The sequence below is a fragment of the Amblyomma maculatum genome, chromosome 7, assembly GCF_055883805.1.
Source record: "Amblyomma maculatum isolate TAMU_Amacu chromosome 7, ASM5588380v1, whole genome shotgun sequence".
In the NCBI taxonomy this organism is placed as follows: Eukaryota; Metazoa; Arthropoda; class Arachnida; order Ixodida; family Ixodidae; genus Amblyomma; species Amblyomma maculatum.
In genome coordinates, this window is record NC_139350.1 from 91,652,123 (window position 1) to 91,675,342 (window position 23,220).

A 23,220-nucleotide genomic window follows, 5' to 3' on the forward strand; every position below is an offset into this window, starting at 1 on the left:
CAGCTAAGTGTACCTGGGCTCTGTGTTCTGTGCTTGCAGCCAATAAAGAAACCATCTGTACTCCTGCTCTCAGCTTACCAGATGAAGTAAATCTTTGTGCGCTTCGTGCTCTCAGAAACAACTTAAAAAAAAAATGACGAGTAAGTAGTTGATAGCAAAATCCCAAAATACATGCTTACAAAATATTCGCGCGGTATTTCGGGCAATACATAATTACGTTTATTGGACGCGAGCGTCACCACTGGAGCGAAGGGCGCTAGCGTCGACCTAGGGGGAGAAAGTAGGATCACATTATTCCTCTTACATGCTGCTGAAGCAGACGTTTGGTTCAATTCGTGCATTTTAAAAGCCAAGAGTCGCCTTTGTTCCTGTAGTTTTGGTTGATAACTAGTGCCAGCACTGCACTTCTGATCCTGCATCGTTGTTAAGGTTGCTGAAGTCTATTTAAGCTGTTGCCCAGCTACGTTACTGCTCTGTACCTGGATCCTGGCGCTAGCTCCCACTGACCGAGAAGAGACGTAATGTGGAAGTAGCTACCGGGACATAATAAATACAAGTAAACCGAAGGCAACGATTGGCAGCCTCGTCCTTGAGGATATACAGACATAAGCGGAATGGATCTGACTAATAAATTCATTTATTTCGTTGCAGCATTTGGCAGCAGTATATACTGCTCTGAAGCCGCCAGAAGTATTCCGGACGTCCAAATTAACTTATGATTCTGCCCCACTTCTGTATTGATAGTAACAAGGCTTTTTCAAGGTAATAAAAATAGTGGTGCTTACGACGTATATGAATTAGAATTTAAACCAGCCAAAACACGTAATAAATGAAATAGCACACGTTTTAAACACATTCTCAATGTTTCATTCAAAAGTAGCCACGCGAAATTTCCGGAAGATTGGAATGGCTTGAAAAAAAAAAAAACCTTTGTCTTAGTCATTTACATCAAAAATTGGATAAATGGAGAAAAACAATGCACATGGCCAGAAGAGCGCGTATTTTATAACGTTGTTTATTGCATCAAGGTATAAAAAGAGCTACGGAGAAGAAACGGAGGTCAATAAATAGAGATTTAGCTTACCGTGATTCGCGATCCCCCATCGTCACCCTCTAACGCACGTGAGCGGGGCGCACAAGCTGATTGTTCCCGACGCGGCAGGTCAATGTGCCGACACTTGGTATGTGGCGCCATCTATGACGTCAAGGGGTTCTGGGCATGCGCAGTTGAATGCACGGTTGCGGATCACGGTAAACTAAAACTCTCTAATCAATGAGAATAGATTAGCCGATCGAATGAAGTCGAGGAGGAAGAGGCAATGAGGCCCGTGCGTCCAGGCGGTATAAGAGGATGGGTTGTCTGGCGGGAAATCCACTGCTGTCATGTGCCGAATTCTTGTTGATTTCAGTGGTGGGAAAACATACATATGGTGAATGTCTGGCTGAGTGTTTTCACAAGGGAAGACAGGACTATGGTGGCTAGAAGGGGGAGGTGGCGCCAGCGCCGGCGTATCCGCCCAGAAAGCGCGATCCTCTGGTTCATGCGCTGCCGCGAAGGCCGCGGTGGCGCTGCGGTCAGCTTGACGATGCAGTCACGCGATCGCGCGCGTGTGCAGGTTCGCGCGCGGTGTATGGACGGTGCGGCAGCGTTCCTGTTTGTTCGCGGCTGCCAGCATGATCTCTCGTTTATGGCCAGATGTGTTGCGCTGCTGACATGTTAATGTGAGGGCCTAACTTCGCCGAACAGATGAACTCCAGCGCAAAAAAAAAAAATCACAGTATGTCCCTCCCAAGCAAAATTATCAAATTTTATGTTCTTACCAGGCAGCACTTCTATGTTAAGGCGCAGAACTGTAAGCGCAACGCTAAGCAGGGAAGAATGAAAGTGCCGAAACTTAAGAGGGTGCTCTAAGTTGCATATTTATTCAAGGTCGAATGTAATTTTTTTTTATTTATTTAGCGGGAAGAGATATCCTTGCTCCCCATTTCTTAGTGCCAATTAAGCGATGCATGCAGTGTTGATAATCAATGTTTAATGTTTTTTTTTTCTAATTGCACAGAAGCATGTGTAAATGTATCTGTTATTTTGAATTACCCTGAATGTTATTATGAGCAGTACATTGCTATTACTACGATATGCAATAAATGCTTGCTATGCTTTGTTTTGCTTGTTTGGATCCCCAATCACATTTTTTAGGCGTAATGCTGATGCTTCGTATCCTTGAAACTGAAGGAGGTGGAAAACATCGACCAAAGAACAGCCAACCTTTTTTCTTTCATTTATTACCCCTTTTAATTTTCTTCTTACATATTATTTTATGCCTTGGGGCAAACAACGTTGTGGGAAAAAAATGCGACCGCACGGAGCCGAAACATTCTTCCATCCTCATTCTTTTGAAAGAGTGCGTTGTTGGGCGAGTCGGTCAGACATATCTTCAAGGTATACTGCGCGCACACAAAACAAGGAGGAGAAAGGTACACAACAATTAAGCGCAGGTGTTGCGCTTGTTGTGTACCAAATTTCTCGTCTTTGTTTTGTGTGTGCGCAGTATACCTTGAAGACTCATTATCTTGGTCTGTCTTCTACTTTCGACATGCACTATCTCGATCCGACGGGACTCATTCAAGACCCTCCAATTCCTGGAACTGAAAGGATAGATACGCCCGTATTCTACGCACCAGAAGTATTGGAGTACCAACCGATCGATTTTAATCGTTTTGTTTGTTGGGTTTCATGTGCCAAAATTACTCGGGCTATGAGAGACACCGTAGTGGAGGACTCCGGAATTTCGACCACCTGGAGTTCTTTAACTTATACTAACATCGCACAGCACACGAGCGCCTTGCTTTTCGCCTCCAGAGAAAAGCGGTCGCCGCGGCCGGGATGCGATCCCTCGTCCTTGGGCACAACAGTCGAACGCCCTAACCACTGCACCACCATGGCTTAAAATTGAATTCTGTCAGCCGTAATCAGGTTCGACTAGAGTTTAATGAGCTAAACCATTACCTGCAACATCACTGAAAGGCCGACGCGTTGCACGCACGGCGGGCATACGTATGTTCAAGTACCGTGGCTGAAGGCGAGCGGCGCGTACCATGCATCGCACATCGCACTACGGCCAACAGCGCCACCTACACCCGGCTTGAAATGGAGGAGCGGCTTCCGTCCGCCGTTGGCGTCACCTCCCCCTTCTAGCCACCATAGACAGGACACCCTGGGCGGGGATATAAGTACCGAAATGGAAGCCGTGCTCAAGTGAGGACATGAATGAGAGCAACAGCTACCCGGATCTACCGAAGTGAAACTTTCTCTGTGCCGGCAAGACTGCGGGGGGGGGGGGGGGGGGGGGGGGGGGGGGGGGGGGGGGGGCAGCGTGTGTGTGGCGCCGGAGGTGATCGCTTCTTGTTTGGAGGAACTAAGGCATTGATGAGAGTATGGGCTCGCGGTGGATTCCAGATGGTGCAGAGCTTTGTGGACTCAGCAGGTCACGTGCGACCCACTTAATTCGAATAGGTTACGGGATGAGAGTTGCCAGTCGATGCATTTTCTGGCATATTTCGAGGCTGCGACTGATGCATCGGTGTAGGTGTGTTGCTTGAAGGGGTCGGCGCGGATGACAATGTAGGTCGTAGTAAGCAAGGTAATGTCAAGGTAAGAGTGTGTACTTATTCCCTAAAGCTGATTCACAAATAGGGCTTCTTGACGTTAAACTGCGGCCGATCGTATAAGCGATCTAATCTGAGGGGCTAAGAATTATTTCTTCCTTTCATGTGTTTGCTCAGTTAAAGTACCCATGACAATACTGTGCAGCCGTATAAGTTGAAGTTTTTGTTCAGTGTCTTATGATGTTCATTAGATGTGAGCTGGAATATATCCCGAATAGAATTATTTTAGAGCCTTCCAGAAAATAAACTAAAAACCACCAACGTCATCCGCAAAAAGGCTCGTACTTGAACAAACCGGCTTACGTCGACAAAAGTCTGTAGTGTTTTGCCGTATCCATTACGCGGCAGCACAATCAATACGGTATTTATCCTTTTTATTCCACGTAAACCCAACCCAGTCGTGGTGGAGCAGTGGTTCGGGTGCTTGACTACTGTGCTCAAGGACGTGGAATCGAATCCCGGCCATGGCAGCCGCTTTTCGATGGAGGCAAAAAGCAAGTCGCCCGTGTGCTGTGCGATGTCAGTGCACGTTAAAGAACTAGAGGTGGTCGAAATTTCCGGAGCCCTCCACTACGGCGTCTCATAGCCTGAATCGCTTTAGAACGTTAAACCTCACAAAACCAAAGCAAACAATCCACTTAAGCTTTCAGGTAAGACAGTAAATCTGGCGTGTTGTGTTCAGGCTGCAGCATCCGTGTGACCGGCCTTGAGCCCACTTAATCAGAGCACGAATGTCTGAAAAACACTCTATTGACAAACGGTGACATAAACGACGCTCGGCTACTGAGCAAGGTGACCCGGGTTCGATCGCAGCCTCTTTGCGAAGGTGGCAAGACGCAAGGCACCCGCGGGCTCTAGGATCTCACTGCACGTTATCCGATGTGATTGAAATGGCATGCATTCTAGCTGATGTAACTGAATTTTGGGCCTTAAACTCCATACGTTGCAGCTGTATTGGGTATCAGATCACTTTCAAATACCTCTCCCCCTCCAAGAAACATCTGCCAGCATAGAACCTGTTTTAGATGCTGACTCATCATCTATCTCGCACTGTAATATTGCTCCGCTGCTACTGCCTTTTTATTTTATTTTTCTGGTGACAAGATTACAGGTTGAAAGAAATCCATACGAAAGAAAACAGTCCCCCCCCCCCCCTCCCCCCCCTTATAGTTGCTTTTCTTCTTCGGAAGCAAAAGCGTATTTAAACTCCCGCCAGTTATGATCGCGCTGCCGAGACGAAGACAAGCGACCCTTGATGAAACTTTGGCTCGGGTTGCGAAATGAAGCTGCCCCTCAATCCTTGTTCAGTTTTTTTTTTTTTTTCATACAGTGTAGCCATTTTATTCCTCCCGTTCTACGAAGGAGTAAAAGGTTTTATATTCGTCTCAGTGTCAAAGCCTGGTCGGCTGTGGGCTTAAAGTTGGTGGTCCAAATGTGTTATTCACTGATAGGAATATGCTTTTCGGATATCGAACACGATTAGGGGAGTGCAAATTACACTGGCTTAATAACGCAGTGGCGTCATGCTTCACCCCGAAGCCATAACTTTCTACGCGATATCAATACTTCACATGGCACGTTATTTTTACATTACCGTTGGTAATATAATTTTGCCTTCTTTACGAATAATTTCAAATTCTGAAACCTTAAAGCGTTCATGGTGCTTCAGCCTTGAATAATTTTTTCCACTGCATTATGGCCTGCTGCTAATACAAATAATTGCCTAGTGTTCTTGTCAAACAACCCTGCACTTGACCCTCTAAATCGACTAAATTGAATCAGGCATCATTTACTTTTCATCGCGAGGAATTTTTCGATAAGGTAATTCGGCGAAAAAACGTAGCGTTAAGAGAGGACTAGAGAGACTATGTCTGACCAACTGGCCTCCCAGTATACTCTGTTAAAGCCTTTAATCATGTAAAAATGAAGACGCTTAATTTAATACATGCAAATGGGCTTCCCTTTTGTACCCGTAATTCGGAATTGTGGTTAGTTTTGCACTCAGAAAGCTAAACGCTCCCGTAGCCCTACCAAAGGGTGATTGGGAAAATGCGCGGGGAAGTTCATAATATAAATTCTTATTTATAACCACTCTGAAGGAAGACTCCAAGCCGCGCCAGTCTCTTAACTTTACAGGTGACTAATTTATGCATTTGAACGAAACGAACTTCTTTTTCATGCTCCGATCTAGCTTACAATCGAGAGGCATGCTCGCAAAGAAAGAAACATAGATGTAGGCAATCAAGAAACGTATTCAGTTGTGACAGTCCAAAAGTAGCGCTTAGAGAATTGTATGGACACCCGCACGGGAGTGTGTTTACCAGCGCGCCTTTAAAAAGTACATAGTGTGCTTTTAGAGAGTTAAACATACTATATGCCTGGCTGAAACCCTTCCCGTAGAAACGCGCAGTCGCTTTATTTTATACTATCGAAAGACGGATAGAGGATGGCTCAAGAAGGCAAAAACTAGAGATTTAATCACCATGCAAGGTAATAAAAGAAGAAAGGTCTCTATCATGCTCTATCATGCGAAATTATTTTTACATAAGAGCTCGAACGTACTCGCCTGTAGTGGATGATTCCCTGCATTCCATATTTATGGGAACATATATTTTACGGTCCTGCTCAGTTTTTTGTGGGAAATCGCTTTTCTCGTCTTAAAAAACAAAAACTTTAGGCCATAAAGATCATTCACAGTAAGTGTTGCGACTGCGTTTCTTCGGAATGCCGTAGAGGTATTTCTCAAATCAAGTAGACTTTGTCCGTGGCGTATGCGCCATAATCAGGGTTCACCATGGCAAGCCTGCCGGAAGCCGACAAGCAACGAAAAGCTGCGCACAAGGTACAACCGAGTCGACAAAATCAGAGTCAAGGCTCTCCCAATATGCCTGAGCTAACGATGCATTTTCGGTTGATCAGAAAATGCTTCCGCTTCTTCCTCCGCGTGAAAAGTCTCAGTGCGTTCCTGATCTTCCGTGCTCTGGTACCATGACAGAGTGTCACTGGCTAAAAATCGTAGAGCTAGCTGACAGCGGCGACGTGGCTGTGAATTCACTGGGTGACTGCAGCACAGGGTCACAGCGCTTTCACGCCCTATGAGCTGTGATCACAGCTCTCATAGTGTTCGACCTTTATGCAAACGACTAGTGACCCCTTGGTAAAAGGAAGCCATTCAAGCCCGAAAGCAACGGCAAAAACGATCTGGTCTGCAGTTTTGTGATACTTATATTAAACCACCCATCTTTACTATTTCAATTCAATTCAATTTATTTTTCAGAAAGCTTCTGAAGGGTCACCTGGGCTAAAAGCTGTCATGTCAGCTTGACAAGGCCCAGGTGCCCGAATGTACAAGGCAGGGCATGGTGGCCTACCATGCATAGGACAGTACAATGAAAAATAAAATGCACAAAATTCATGGTACAGATTTGTACATGTGAAAATATCAACTATGACAGGACAAAATAGATACATGTTTGCAACAAAACAGCAATGACGTCATTCAAAGAATAGATGCGAGAGAAAAAAAAATACATCTAAAGATGCAATACAAATAGTGCTTCTAAAGGGAAACATACAGGAAACAAGTACATTTTCATATTAATGGCTTCTGAAAATCAAGTTAGCAGGAAATATCACCCACTAAAATCTAATGGGATAAAAAATACTGCCGTAATCGGTTGAGGTTGGGGTAGCTAAATTCATTATACTTATTGAGAATTTGTGGAAATGTGCGTGAGAACAGGAGCAATGGACGGTAATACATACTTTACAGGTTTGATTTGCAAATTATTTATGTCAAGAGCTTGGCTATTCTTAAGTTGCATGAATGTTCTTGAGACTTCTGCCTCTGTAACAGGGAGACAAACAAAACTGTTTATAGGGCTATTAATGTCAGGGGGTGAAAATGGGAGGCTATGATCCGTCGTTATGCTGTCGATAAATACTTGATTGAAGTGATCAGCTAGAGCTTGACCAGAAAGTTCACGATTATTAACTAATATCTTCTCAGGTGCGGTGTTCTTATTCCGAAGGCCAAGGACCTTATTTATGGCTTTCCAAGTGGCTTCTGGTTGATAATTGGTAATATCAGCGAAAATATGTTCAAAATATGCCGTCTTTGCACGCCGAAGCTCAGAATTCAATTTATTTCGAGAAGCCTTGAAATTTTCGAGCGCCATCTGCGTACGCGCATTTAAAAATGCATGAAAGAGCGTATTTTTCTTTCTTATCATGCGTAGGTGAACTGTGGTAACCCACGGCTTTTTTATCTTTTTTGATGGACGGAAAGTTCTGAAGGGAAAGTGCGCAGCATATATTTTTACGAAATTTCATCCTGACGCCTTAATAAGCTAAAGACAGCGCGGGGATTTTTATAACGCATTATTAGATACGCTAATTGCTCCTGTGCGCGCAGTTGAGGCAACTCAATTTTTTAGAATAGCAAGGTTGTAGACATTTGATTCGCTTTTAGCGAGTAAATGTGCACAGCATACCACAGAACTTTCTCCCTACTCGACGGCTGAGCTAAATTTCGGGAATTGTGTTCCGACCATGGCTGCAGCATGTCACTCGGTGGCAAAACGCTACAACACTCGTGTTTTGTGTTTAACCAAAGAAAAAAACAAGGCTAAATTTTTGACGGAACACAGAGAAAGACGAACGGGATAGGCGTGTGTTCCGTCAAAAATGTAGCGCTGTTTTTTCCTTTGGTTAAACACAGTGTACCACCAACTAGCCCAGCAAGAGATACTGTTGTCTCGTGTTTTGTGTAATGCTTCATCTAGATGCTTCCACTTCTCACTGAACACACGCATTTAGGCAGCGCTGCTCAGCTTAGGGAGCTATTGTTATCGAGGTGAAGTAGGTGCCTCCCACGGAAGCAAATAAGTCCCGTTTAGGCCATCTTACATATCTCCCTCGGCCACTTTCCCAATCTTTCTCATCCTAGCCTTCCAAAAACAGCGTAACTTACTCTCCTATCCACGTTCGAGGGTGAAGGCAGCTACCGACGCCAACTTGGATGTTTTCTTCTCGGCGAAGACGCACAAGACGGACATTCCTTTCAGGACCATTGTTTTGGAACGTCGAACATGGCAGTACGAGATTTCGGGATTTTTGAAGAAGCATCTAAAAATGTTAAAAGTTAAGGACCCATTTTTAATTCCGAGTTCTTCTAAGGTGCTAGAATTTTTAATGGACAGAAATCCTAGTAGGTGCTCTGCAATGAGCATTGATGTGGAGGACTTATATTATTCTTTGCCGCAGGACGGACTTCTAAGGTGTGTGCAAGACTGCATCACTGTAGATAATGATAAACTCGTATTTATTAATGCGTGCGGTATATCGGTTGCTAGTTTCTTGGAGCTGTTATCCTTTTACCTTAGTTCCACTTTCGTATGTTGGCAAGGCAGCACGTACATCCAGAAGTCAGGGGTATGCATTGGGTCGCAGGTCGCTCCTGTGCTTAGCGACATTTTTCTGTATAAAGTTGACACCGCATTGAAGCCAGGTTTGGATGCCATCGGTATAGTAGCGTTTCGCTACGTTGATGACTACCTTATTTTCTTGGATAAGGATGGTTTCGATAGTTTGGCGCAAGATGTGTTACGAATGTTCAAAGAGCAAGGTCAGGGCCTGTCTTTTACGTATGAGTTTCCTAAAGATCACCATATACAGTTTCTGGATTTGGACCTGTGCTTTGAAGATAATCACGTGTGTTGGAACTACAGCCCCAGGTCAGGCAAGCCTCTGCTTAGCTTTGAATCGGACCACTCGAGGTTGGTAAAGGATGGGTTGGCGGTCGCATGCATCAAGTCCGCATTACGTAAATCTTGCCATCACCGTGTTGAAGATGCATTTTCACAACAAATTTCGAAGTTGTTGGCGGCAAGCTTTCCAACTGTCCATATCGCTCGTCTGTCAGAACATGTTTTAACACGGTCGAGGAAGAGCAAAACGGTGCAGGGTGATGTTGGTGTGGCGACGCGGCGAAAGAAGGTGGCTGCCATACCTTACCTCCACGGCGTTTCTCGCCCACTTAAGAAACTGGCGGCAAGGTACGACGTTGACGTTGTATTTACAGCGAGAAACAAGATAGGAGGCTTGTGCGCCAGAGTTAGAAAGGGGCTCGACAGTGTACCTCGTGATAGTTTTCGTTGTGCAGTGTCACATAAGAAAAAGTTCACCACCTGCAGAAAGAATGTGGTCTACCACGTTCCGCTGAATTGTGGCCGGTGCTACTACGGGCAGACAGGCAGATGTTTAAATGTGCGCCTGACGGAGCACTCTAATTCTCTGGGAGGGAAGGCGAGCTGTAATCTGGCGCTACATGTGCAATCCAGAGAGTGTAAGTCGGAGCATGACCCGTCCCTTTGTGGATTTCAATAATACGGGTGTAGTTTACAGCAATGGTAATCAACTGTACAGAGAGTTGGTTGAAGCATTTTACATTGCTAAAGCTGAGGACAAGTGTGTGGCTAAGGCGTCGGTTAGCCTTCATTATAAGGAATTTGATCTATTAGAAAAGTCGTTAGTTAGGCCTTGACTTTGAATTGGCTTTGAATTTTCTTCTTCATCTTCTTCCCAATTTCCTGCCATTTCACTGGTTGGGTTGTGCGCGAGCTTTTCGGAAGGAGTCTTCGTTGTTTTCTTCTGATCAATAAACATTCAGTTGCTAGTCCAGCCTTGTCCTGTCCTCTTCTTTCCTGTGTCTCGTCCTTTGGCTGGTTAAGTATGAACCCTTACGAACGTGCCCAGTCGTCAACCTTGTCAAATGCACACCGCTTTATTTAAAGAAAAAAGCTGAATGTAAATAATGCTGCTTTGCTACTGAATCGAGTGCAAAAAGGGCATCTAAAAGCGGAATTTTATACAAGTGGTAAGTGTGGACGAGTATTCGGTACATCTGCGAAAATAATATTTGTGGGAAACAGCTAAGCGCTAAAGGCAGCACTGCGATAAGGCGGTTCTAAAAACACCCTTTGTGACACTCAATATGCCCTTCAAAGAGGTAACTCCGCAGAAACTATATTTTACGAGTTCCTTGAGCACTGTCGCTCCTGCAGACATTTGCCGTGAACAGGTGGACGTTGGCTATTACCGCGATAGCGCTAATAAAGACCCCTTCGTATAGAAAGTCAGGCGTCAGCGTTGTGAGTGAGAAACTAGGGGCATTACGCCGACAGGCGACATGCACTCACTGGTCGCCGGGTTGTGTAACGTGACGACGCATCGCGTGGCCTAGTTGGAAGTAGCTGCCAACTCGAGCGTCGCCTCTAAGGTGGATGGGGGACATCAGAATTCAGCCAGGTAAATCTATCTTCCCGTTGATCATACGCATAACGTCCACATGGCATCTTGCCGAGCCATTACGTGTAACAACTGTTTGAGGGAAGCTGAGCACTAATATTTCAAAAAAAGTCTTTTTGAGCTACAAAAGCAGTTTTTCATTAGTGGTACAAATATTGGCCCGCGTCAGAAAACAAGTGAACCATGTTAACTACTAAGCTGGTTTAATGAATGCTAACATTCAACTTTTTAGTGTTCAGAGAGAGAAACCTGTGGTTGCGATTACAGATTTGAACACCAGTAGTGTCATACTTGTTTTTAGAATTTCTAAAGCACGATTACCCCTCTAGTTGTGGCTCAGTGAACCTTGGTCACTTGTGATGCGATTTGAGATAACGCACCCGCCTCGAGCGCGTGGAGGTATCTATCTAATTGCGTCACTACGTGGCGCATCAGTCACGCGACCTTCTATGCCCCGCCTGCGCTCTTCGGTGTTGCTCCTACCGAGTCAGTAAGAAGAAGGACCTGACAAGTGAAATTCAGTAGTGCGCGTCGCTTTGTTCGAAACGCGTGCTGGTATCTTTCGAATTGCACGAGAACCGGACGAAATGTTTAGAGGGACAGCGCCAAGGATAATCGCGACTACGAAATTTTTAATCACTTATGTCGCTACCCGCCGGCTACCTGCGATACTTACAACGTTAACTGGTAACGAGATTTACCGGTTTCTGATGCTCGCCAACAGACGTATTACTTTGCCGAAAAAATCCAACTACATTACCGAACTCTGCTCAGACGCTTTCGGACGGGAAGAAAGAGATGTCGCTGCTAAGATGAGTCAGTTGCTTCTGTTTTCGTCACGAGGAAACATTAAGCGCTTACCGCGTGAGGCGACAATTCGCGGCGAGACGCCGCGCGACGGTTTCGCGCGGTGGGCTGAGGGCCGCCAAAGCACTGCCGCTTGCCGCTGTCGCTCAGGTTCTGGGTTTTAGAAAATTTCGCTTGTCACCCGGAAGGAGCTCGCGAGGCAGCCAATCGCAGAACGCTATGGGGTACTCAGCTTTCGTTACTGGCTTTATTGTTATTTTCTTTGGCGAGCGAAGTTTTGTATTTTTTTTTTATTCCGGTTTAAGCGAAGAACCTGCAGACACTCGACTTCGTCTGATCCGTGCATATATGAGAGCATTGCGACAATTAAGTAGAAGCTTGATAGGGGTAAAGGAAAAAAAAATGCTGGTGTGGCTAGATATTGTAAATTTTCGAAAGGAGCAGGAGAAAGTCACTGCTTGCAATGCAAGCCTACACCACAGTGTAGTAGCGTACCACAGCGCTGTGACCTTTTTTCTTTTTTTAAACACGATGCGTTACAAAAATTTCATCACTGTTTTATCATACTTTATGCTGTTTTGTGCTATAAACCGGATTTAGCGTAGCTGTACTTCCACTGACCGAGCGACGAGGCGGCGGTAGCATAGCAGCGCTGAAAACGCGCCTCTCTGTCGCAAAGTCCCGTCGCTTCGTGCGGTTTGCAAAAGCGACAAATGATAGGCGTCGTCGTCGCGCGACGCATGGCCAGGGGTTGACGCCTCATGCGGTTACCGCTTTTTATTGGCGTCAGGTGGAGAAGTTGTAGACAAAAAAAAAGTTATAAAAGTACAACAACACAATTAAAAAATTCAGTCTAAGGACGGAAAAACGTTACAGCTTCACGTGCCACATTACGCGAAACCCCGTCTAGCGTTTTTGTTGTCGTAGTTGTTGCCGTTGTCAACAAACCCCAATGCGCATAAAGGTGACATTGGCGTACCGCACCAGTAAACAACACAGAAGGCATATTATATGGAAACATATTATTTGGAAAAGAAGGCGTTTGTAGAACTATATCGAAGCTGAAAAATACAGATCCGGATGGAATCTTTCATGACTCATTAGGCAGTGCCCTGTCTTTTGAAGCTGGATCAGGGTGCCTTACCACACGTAGCTAAAAATACATTTGATCAAAATGACGCATGTGCAGTGTGGTAAATCCGTAAAAACAATTGAACATATCATATTCGAATGTGATGGTATCCACCCGGATGTCGATGCAGGCGCAGTCTCTCTTCCTGAGACCCCAGAGTTTAGTGACACCTGTGGTCGGTTGAATTAATCTACGGTGCTTTAGAAAAAAAAGCGATTGAAAGTTGGTGGCTGAAAAGGAGAACATTGACATAATATTACGAAGGTAAAAATAAAAAAAAAAATATTAGCTGAAATCAAGAACTTGTTGATGGATATATAACAACATTCAAGGTGTAAGAAAAAGTCCGAGATCACTCTGAAATCTACCTACACTGCAGAAATGCGAAAGCCTAAGCGTTGCTGGTGCACACGGTACATCGCGCCCCTTGTAGAACACAACCAGCGTTCCGTCGAACGTATCAAAGTTCACCGGCGTTTTATAATTGTTTTACAGGAAAGGAAAGGAGCAGTATCTGTTACTCGCGGAATCCCAGTACCATAATGCTCATGGTAGACAAGGAGAATTATGACGTGTGTTTCAGGATCCTGGGCGTGGCGCACTGACCATCCAAGCCTGTGTCTGTCACGGCATAGGCACGACTTGTGAATCACAGTATGCTGCACTATTGCGAACTGGGTGCAGCGGAGCCCCTAGATACTGAAGAGCGTTACAGTCCCAGCATATGCCACCAAACTGGCTTGGCCTAGCGCCCCAACGACCCAACCAAAAGCGTTTGGATGTCTAAATTAAGAGCCGCGCCTGATACATCGCAGAACTGTTTGGTCAAGTGTAAAGCCTCAAGTACACTCTTTTTGTCAGAACAAAAAAGGGCGACATCATCAGCGTAGGTTAAGACCTTAACTTCACATTGATCCGGAGAGAAACCACGGATAGCTGAGCTGTTAATTATACTGAGACAGAGGGGCTCCAGATATAGGGAAAACAACAATGGGGACAGTGGACATCCTTGACGAGCAGATGATTCCAGTGGTATTGGTTTCGTTAGCTCCTGGTTAACAGTTATCCTTGTATAGGAGTTCTTATAGCATGGCTTTATGCCCTTGAGCAAAATGTCCCCAATAATTGTATTCTCCAAGAACGCGAACAAGAAATCGTGCCGAACTTTATCAAAAGCCTTCGCCGGGTAAATTTGAATCAGAGCTACTTGGCCCGTCTCATCCAATACTGTCTCCAATACTGAACTTGCAATATGGATATGTGTTGGAAAACTGCGGCGTCTGATACCACAGACCTGATGCGAACATATCAAGTCCATAATGACCGCTGCAGACACAACAAAAAAACCTTGACTAAAATTTCGTAATCAACATTACAGAGGGAAATTAAATGATATCTTTCAACAGTTTTCACCCGATTAGTATCTTTGCTTTTGGGAATTAATATTGTGTGCCCGGAATAGAAAGTGGAAGGCAGGAAACCCACATCATAAGATGCTTGGAAAACTATAGAATTAATTAGTAATACTATCTGGACAAGGCGATTTATGGCTCTGAAGACCAGAAATGGCTGACTTAATTTTGTCCAAAGTGATGGGTCCCTCCACTACAGCACATTTCTCATCGACAGGTTGTGGAAAGTTGTCGGGTAAGGAATAGCAATCAGAACCCCGATTTGGATCCTCACAACTGGAAAACAGCTTTTGATAATAGTAGAAGAAAGCAGCAACAACACCAGGAGCATCGCTGTATGTTCAATCACCATACTGAATTTTCAATATTTCCTTCGCAAGAGCAATCTCTCTTTCGTCACTCAGGGCCTGATGAGAAGGTTGCTCGTGAAGAACCTTTCGGGACCTAGATCTTATCAAGGGGCCCTTTTTATCTTTCCGTCGCAAGTTGTTGAAGCTCTGCTATTACGTTATTAATTTAATACGTTATTTACGTTATTAATTTACGTTATTACTAAGCTCCTGTAGTTCAGTTAGATTGTGCCCAAGTTCAGTTAGACTGCGCCAGTTAGATTGCGCCCTGTCCAATTTTTGCGCGAAGTCAACGCCGCTCAACTGATCATGTGACTTTATTCTTCTCGTCTCAACACAAAAAGCAACTAGATAGCCCTTCCCGTGAAGCCTATCATTTGACGGGCAAGTGATGATCGCCACAACTTGGCTCGGATAAACCAAAGAAGCGGGCGGCGTGCCAAGCCGCAGCTCGATATTTAGTTCATTTATTTGAGGGTGCCATGACAAAACAGGCCGTATGACAAAACAGGCATACGGCAAAGAGCTTTTGACGTTTGCGCAACGTCCGTGTCAAATCCTGCTTTATCCTGCTTTACATCGGGGTTTTAATGTAAGTTCTTTCTTCGCTACTATTGCAAGCGATGGTTGCACACATCGAACTCATTATTTCACTGAGAGCTTCGGTTAACGCCAACATGGCGAGAATTGGGCCTAATTCGTTATTCATAGTGGTTCACCGTGCTAACACCTTCTTGACCTTCTAGGTGTTAGCGCAGTGACTTACTATGAACGCCAACATTACACGAAATACTAATGCCTAATGCAAGCCTCGCGTACGTTTCAGCTCGATGTCACCGCGGCGTGTAAAAGCTAAAATGGTTTAGCTATCTAGAATTCATAAAACTTCATTGCTCGTTATTTGAAGAGGACGAAAAGTTGTATTCTGGTGATCAAAGATCACGTTGGCAGGTTTATGGCTGACGCTTGTAATGTCAGCATTAAAAGCTGGTCTGGTTTTTGTTTTAAATCACTAGTTAATAGGCAGACTAGTTTGGCTTTTTATTGCGATAGCAATACTGCGCCAGGTTTCGAGCCGTCGCGTATTCCCGGCGGACGCCACGCTTGCCCTTGAACAGCCGAGGAGGAGGAGGAAGAGCACAAGAAGAAGAAGAAAGCTGGTAACCTAGGCTCTCGCGTCATACTCTTAAAGAATGAGCTTAAGTGTCCTCAATAATGTAGCACCTACTCTGATAGGGCGTGATAGGGGAACAATGTAGCAGGCAAACGAAGATTCCGCCGTTGCTATCGCAATTCAACTAGGGTTAACCAGAGTTAAACCACAACTAATGTTTTAACAAAGTTTAAACTGGCCGCATAGGAAGGGAACAAAACGAAAATAAAACACTAGGGACACTTTTGACCTCTAAAGTGCGATGAGGCGAAAGCCTTTATAGCACGGTGGTCCATAGTCATCCACTATGGCACCTCTTTCTCTCTTTTGTCTTTCACTCCCACCTTCCTCCTTTCCTTTACGACTCGGTTAAGGAGTCTGCGAAGAATTTTGACAGAACAGAGCCTTTTCATTCCTGTAAACCAATTTGAAACGCCGCTGATATTTTGTACTACGTCTGCTGAAAGGCGCCACACGGACTCCCGGATCGGATGCCCGGCGGGACCAGCTTTGTATATGCGCGAATAGCCTGGTGACGTTATGAATGACACCAGTTCTGGTTATTAGACATCACCGAATGTGATGTCATGACGACGTCAGATCCGGTCATGACGTCATGGCAGATGACGTCAACATGTGGTGACGGCATAGTTACAGTCATCTCTGTCATCATCACTGTCACCACTCACTACTATTATCATTATCGGTCACTATCTACCACAAACTTAAGTTCTTCACTGACAGCTTTTTGAAGGTAAAAACCGGCGGTGGTCTCCATGGCAACCGCGTTGGAATGACGCTAAACAAGGAGAATTAAGATACGTTTCTTACGTGCCCGGGGTGGCTGAGTCCGGATGATTGACAGCTATAGTGTGACGGAAGTCTGTGACAGAATCGTGGCCGAAAGTATGAGCCGTGGAAGGCTTTTTCCTGAATATACAAATACAACTCCTCGGGCACAGCGTTCATTCATCTTCGGACTGTAATCGTCGGTGGTGTTGCAATCGCCTCTTTTTCTTTAGTCCCTGTCCTATTCGCGCAGCATTAACCTTCCGTTTTGATGCCCTTTGTGTAAAATCACACGGCGGTATAATAGCGCATATAGCGTGACCTCGCAGCCTGTAAAAGAAATGTAGAGAAATCTTCTTTTCGCTGCGTATCACGTAGGCCGATGAACAAAACCACTGTCTTAGTTAGTGAGCTTTATGATGGAAAGGCACTTACTGACTGCTGCATAAGGGCTGCAGCTTCCAAAAGCCGCTAGGACCTTCTACTTGTTCGGACGGCGTCAGTTTGAAGAGGAATAACGAACCTTAGTGATCCCTTAATACATTTACACAGCGTTAATCTTTTAATGTTGATTAAGAGTGTTACGCCGATAGAGAGTGGCGGTAGCACTAAATGCTGTCTAGTTGTAGCGCACTATTGATAAACTGTACCCAAGCTATTTCGATAATATAGTGAACGAGAGCACTTAGCGCGGTTGGACGCTTTTGTGCTTCACCGCAAACCTTCCTAGAGCGAATGCTCTACGAACGTCCTCCATGAAGCCATCCGGCAGCGGTATCGGCGAGTCGACCTGAAATCAGCAGTAGCTGCCGCAGCGTAATGTGAAGCGCTCTCACAACTCGGACGTTAATCCGCCTTTTGCGGGAGGATGTAGCGCCATCATGCGGGAAGCGGTGGGAAACACATTGGACGGCAGTGAAGCAGACGACACGAAAGCGCACCATGCGAAATGGCCACGCCAACGCAGGTAGAAAGCGAAAGCTCCCCCCTTTTTTTGCCTTTGGGACAGAAAGTAGTAACAGTGATTGCTTTATATCAAGTTCACGCAGTATGGGGAAATGTTTCAGCGTTTTCACAATCCACTCATAACGCATGCATGTACTGTCTTCCTAATGTAGAGGGAGTAGCGCGGGCCATGGCGCGGGCTATGTTCGACGTGACTGAATGAGACTCTCTCAGCGTGCAGATTCACGACCGACTTAAATTTATTGTAAAAAAACAATCGAAAGCATAGCGCGGAGGCAGAGAGAAAGGGATTTCAAAGGGCAAAGCAGCCAGGGGTTTGTTGGTGCTGCAGATCTAGGTGGGATCGTCTTCTAGCTGTCGTTTACGAGCGGCGCATATGCGCGGGGTGTCTTGAGTTACAGAGCACAATGCGGTCACCGCGGCGCCGGCATGGTGCAATGGGCATCGCTTCCTCCTCGGGTCATCTACAAGCGTGCAGCTATAGGATTTCATCAACAAAGCTCGGCAGAGAGGCACTTATCCACATCCCCTGAGCAGGGCATTGTCCCGGCCGGAATGCACACCTGCAGGAAACTCGCGGCATTTTTCTGGCAATGGATGATTCAGTGCTGTAGCCGGTTTCTGCCCCCAGAGTGGTCTCAGTGGTTAAAAGGTTCTCGATGCACAGAGAATGGTCATTCTGTCGTGAAAGGATTCACAAACTGTCTGCCTTCGCAGCGATATCTGCGGAATCAACGACCACATGGTGACACATGCGCATCTCCTACACATCGGACGCGCATGTCGGTCAGGAACCAACGCTGTTCTACGTCCAGAGCGATCCACTCAGCAAGTGAACGAGCATAAACCTTCCAGGAGACTCATTTGGGCCCGGCGGTTTCCGTGTTGTTGCAGACGTTTAAACGAGGACGACGACTTTCAAGCTCCCTAACAAATGATTGCGTACACCGAAGGAACCAAATCCGAATGCTTTGACGAGAACGAAGGCCAGCTTGTAAGGTAAAAAAAAATAACACTGTGCGTCGTGCAAGAGTGTCAAGTGCGTCATATGCTCCGAGCGGCAAAAACACAGATACTAAAGGTATGTATGCATCTAAAGGAAATATGCATGTGAAAAGTACCTACTGGAGTTCGCACCCAGCCTGTAACACATCAGTGGTCGCTGCAATGAGGATTTGTTCGGTGCATGTTTGCTTTATGTGCGACGGGGCCTGATGACGATGTATTTTGTCGTTTGTTTTCTTTATGTGCGAAAGGGCCAGATAGGGCAGGTATCACAGGCGGCTGTGTGCGCTAGACCGTTATATTTAGCATGTTTTATCGTGACTGCCGCCTCACTGACAAGAAAAAAATACGGCGTTTGTTGTGATGCACCGCCGATCGCGAGCCTCATGACCAGCTATACCACTCGGCTCGCGAACGGTGGTGCATCATAACAAATGCAGTTTTTTTTTCTTATTAGTCAGGCGGCAGTCATGATAAAACATGCCAAATATTACGGTCTAGCGCACATAGCCGCCTTGCGCTACCTGGCCCCTTCGGACATGAAGAAAACAAATGACAAAATACATCGAAATCAGGCCCCGTCGCTCATAAACAAAACACGCACCTAACAAATCCTCATTGCGGCTATCACTGTTGGGTTACAGGTTGGTGCTAACTTCAGTAGGTACTTTTCATCATGCCAATTTCTTTTGAATGCATACATATCTGTAACGAAGTGTTTTTCGCAGTCGAGAGTACGCAGTCGGTTGCTGAGGTCGCCCATTCACATCTTGACGCTTGGTAGCCCTAATTCAAGCTTCACGTCGTTGTTGGTCGCGGCTCGCAGAAGGGAACCTGCAAAAACCGCGTCTTGCACCCCCGAACGCTTCGAGAGTGGCAACCGTACGCGGCAGATATGGTTGTCATGGCTTTGCCAAGCCTGCGACGGTCACCGTGCCGCCATCTTCCGTGCACTGGCGGCCACGAGAAACGCCGTCGACGCCGTCCAATATGTTTCCATCAGTCGCCGCTGGGACTTCGCGCATGCGCGTAGAAGTCGCGCAAAAGGCGGATTCCCGCTCGCAGAGCCAGCCTTTCCCCCCGAATTTTCTGAATTTCCTGAATATCCCGAATTTTCTCCGATATCCGAAATTTTCAATATGGGTGGGAAGCTTCAAACTGAGCCACGGAGAGACAAGACTTCCTTCTTGATGTCGTGGCGTCGGCTGTATAATCAAGAAAAGTTTTCGTCGAGGCATATGGTCATAAATAAAAGCATCGACCTACACAAGCTATGCTATAGTGCGGTTGACTAAGGTACTTGCGTGTACCAGCAATATTGCATTTTATGCACACAGGCGGCCATATTTCGGGCTATAAGTGTACTTCCATGGCTTCAAAAGTTAAGAAAGCGCAAAAAGTACATATATGCACGTTTGAAAGCCCTTTTGTGGAAATGCACTGTGGCCATAGACTTCCTTCACCTGGCGCATAAATTTGTCTACTTATGCTCTTTCATGAAAATTATGCAATAAGCTCACGATGTGTCTTTTCGATGAAGTACAGTAAAGGAAATAAAATATGAATGTTCACGAATATCTTCAATTGACGCAGGGTGCCGCATGGTGTGGAAACATAATGCTCTTTCACTGTAGGAAGACTGAATGTAAAAACCGGTATTTGCCTTGTTAAAAAGAAAAGTGTTCAAGCGTTCTTGAGGCTTCGAAGAGGGGGTAGGGGAGACGAGCGAAGAATAAAAACAGCAAAGTACCTCTTCCGTGAACAGTGCTATTAGCTTCCGTGGATGGAACATGCATTTTTTTTAGAGAGAGAAAGTGTTCGATGCAAGGAGAGACCGGCATTTTACACATTCGCGCCAAGAAACTGTGTTTTGAGGAAAAAGTTGAAACAGTGGCAGTACAGGAGGAAGCAACATTGGAGGAGGGGGAATAAACAAGTGTTTGTACTTTGAAGCATCTCAAGAGCTTTTGTTTTCTTGTCCAAAACACAGCATGTTGGGCATATTGGAGGTACGGTTACAGGCAGAAGAGATAGAGGGTTTATTTTGCATCGTGTTTCCAACAGTGGCGAATAAGACATAAATTGAGTCTTTCGGCCCTTTTTAAATGTCTGTAACTCCCCAAGAAACATCTTGACTGCTTGATGAATGCTAATTTTATTACTGATATTCTTTGTTTCCCAAACTATCCACCAATAGGCGGCATCTTCACATTCCCGTAGTTCTTCTGTCAGAGAGGGGGCTAATTTTAGCCTTTTTTGCGTGCACCGCCTCCTGGGTATATAATGTTTTATGCCATCGAGTAGGATGATCTATATCATCGTGGTCATTCTGGCGCTCTAGATTAGTGTGGTCTAATCCCGTTCGCTGTAGGTTCTTGTTGAACTTGAGAATGCAAAACAGTTGCTTCCGCTGCAGTCGCCGCCGGCAGCCGATGTATATGCTTTGGCTTCCCGGTGCAGCGCTGGGTTTCAGTTTTCCAAGTCGCTGTTTCTCTGGGCAGTGGTCAGCAGACAATCTCACTCTACCATGAAATGGGACACCGACGAGCACTCGTGCGAACGAAATACTTTCCATTCAGACTTCCGACGCCAACTTCTTGTGTTGCAAAGGTTGGAAGTCGAGCCAAACAGATCAGGGCGGGGAATGTTCATTATTTGAGAAGGATTTTACTAGAGATGACAAGCACTCGGCGGGGAAGGGATTTATCAAAAAAAGGTGAGCGAAGGTTTGTGAACCGAAAGCTCCACTAAACTAAGTACAGCCGCGCTTCGTGTGCCTGATAATTTGACCTTTACCGAGTCAGAGGTCATGAGTGGTTATTAGTCTCACCACAGCTGTCCTTCAGCGCAGAAGGACGCTGACATCCAGAGAATGGAGGAACTCAGCATAATATAAAACTCAAGTTATTAACGCGAAAGCCTTACTTGGCTATGTTTGTGAAAAGGTGTCCGCAAAACATGGAAACAAAATGTAACGTGTAATATGGCGTCACATGAAGGTGAGACTGGTATTCATGAATATTTATGTAATGACAAGTGTTATATAACTGCCATGTCATGCCTAGTCCTGTAATGTGACTCCTTATAGTTTAGTCATGTCATATTTACTTGTCATGAGTCAGTCAGATCGGAGATCCAATGTGCATGACTATGAAGTCCATGGCTATGATTGATTTTAACCTTTTAACCATGAATTTCATGGTTAAAATCAATCAGACATCACCATAGCTACTGTCTAGTCATGACTCTAAAAGCGCTGGGCCATGATGCGCAAAAGTGCTGAGTCATGGCACTCCAAGAGCTTAAAAAGAGGCAAACGCGCATGCTTTCGCATTTCTCTATTGCAGATCTCTGCAGTGCTCTCATACTTTTTTCGTTAAAGCGACAACCTTCCCTTTCAGTTTACACAACCGTCAACGTTATGCGCAGCTACACAAGCTGGCATGTTACACAGCTATAGAGCTCACAGCTTTCGCATCATGGCGTCCCCAAATACGAGGTCTTCCCCCTTCTGCCTAAGCCTGACCAAGAACCTATGTTTGCCATTCACTCTAATGGATATTTCAACTGGTCGATTAGAGCTGGGACCATGAATCGGAAAAGAGTGGTCTAAACCCATTCATCCCCCTAATCACCCTTGATCGACCAGCGGAATATGCGGCAGAAGTAATGCTCAACTGGGTCCGGAAGTTGAAGTCGCGCTGAAGCGCCAGAATGTGCTACGATGGTTAAATAAGCGTGTGCGCGGCACACCGCAAATTCTCTGAGACGATTTTGACTGGCGTTTTGCATAGTGATCTTTACATTCGTCACGTACCCTCAAGTAGTCTACACGACCGCTAGCCGTTGCTAGTTCTCCAGGCCTAGGTTCGGGTGGTTCAATTGTGTTTGAAATGTGTACGCACGCGAGCAAACCTCGGTCGAACTCAAATGCGGAGCACATGCATGAACAAAAGAATATATATTTGACTCGGTTAAGGAGCACTTATGGCTGAAGCAAATGAACCGGCGACGCCGTTTTGTGCTTCATACCATGAAATTTAATTGGTAACTACTAGCTTTCACAAGAGAGAAGGCAGCGTGTCACTGGCATATTAACAAATATTCTGCCTAATTTCAATATGTAACTAACAATGAATTCTACACTGTCTAATGTATGCAAGGATTTCGCGAAAGCTTTCAAACGCTATTTCTTATGATTACTCATTAGTTGCAATATTCGCTTATTATAATCTTCATAATAATTCTGTTACAAAAACGAAAACGAATGCCTTCGGTAAATCGGTCACCAACGTAAGGTGTAGTGAGTAGTAAAATTGAATAAAACAAATAACAGATGACCGGCGCTGCAGAACAAATAAAAAAATATTTTTTTTTTTACACGCGATGGCTTTCTTCTGATCCTTCCTCGGGACAAAGAAGTGGCGAATTCCTGGCGCTGTCATTATTGCCGTCTTCGAAAACTACAGCCTGATGTGTGCAATTATTAGACTTGACTAATAGGCAATTTTTTTTTTCATTGGGCATTGTATAACGGGAGGACGGGGGGGGGGGGGGGGGGTAAATCGGACATGGCACGTGCTTGCAGTCAGCGCTTACCCCCCCCTTCCGCCCCACCTGGCTGTGTTGGGC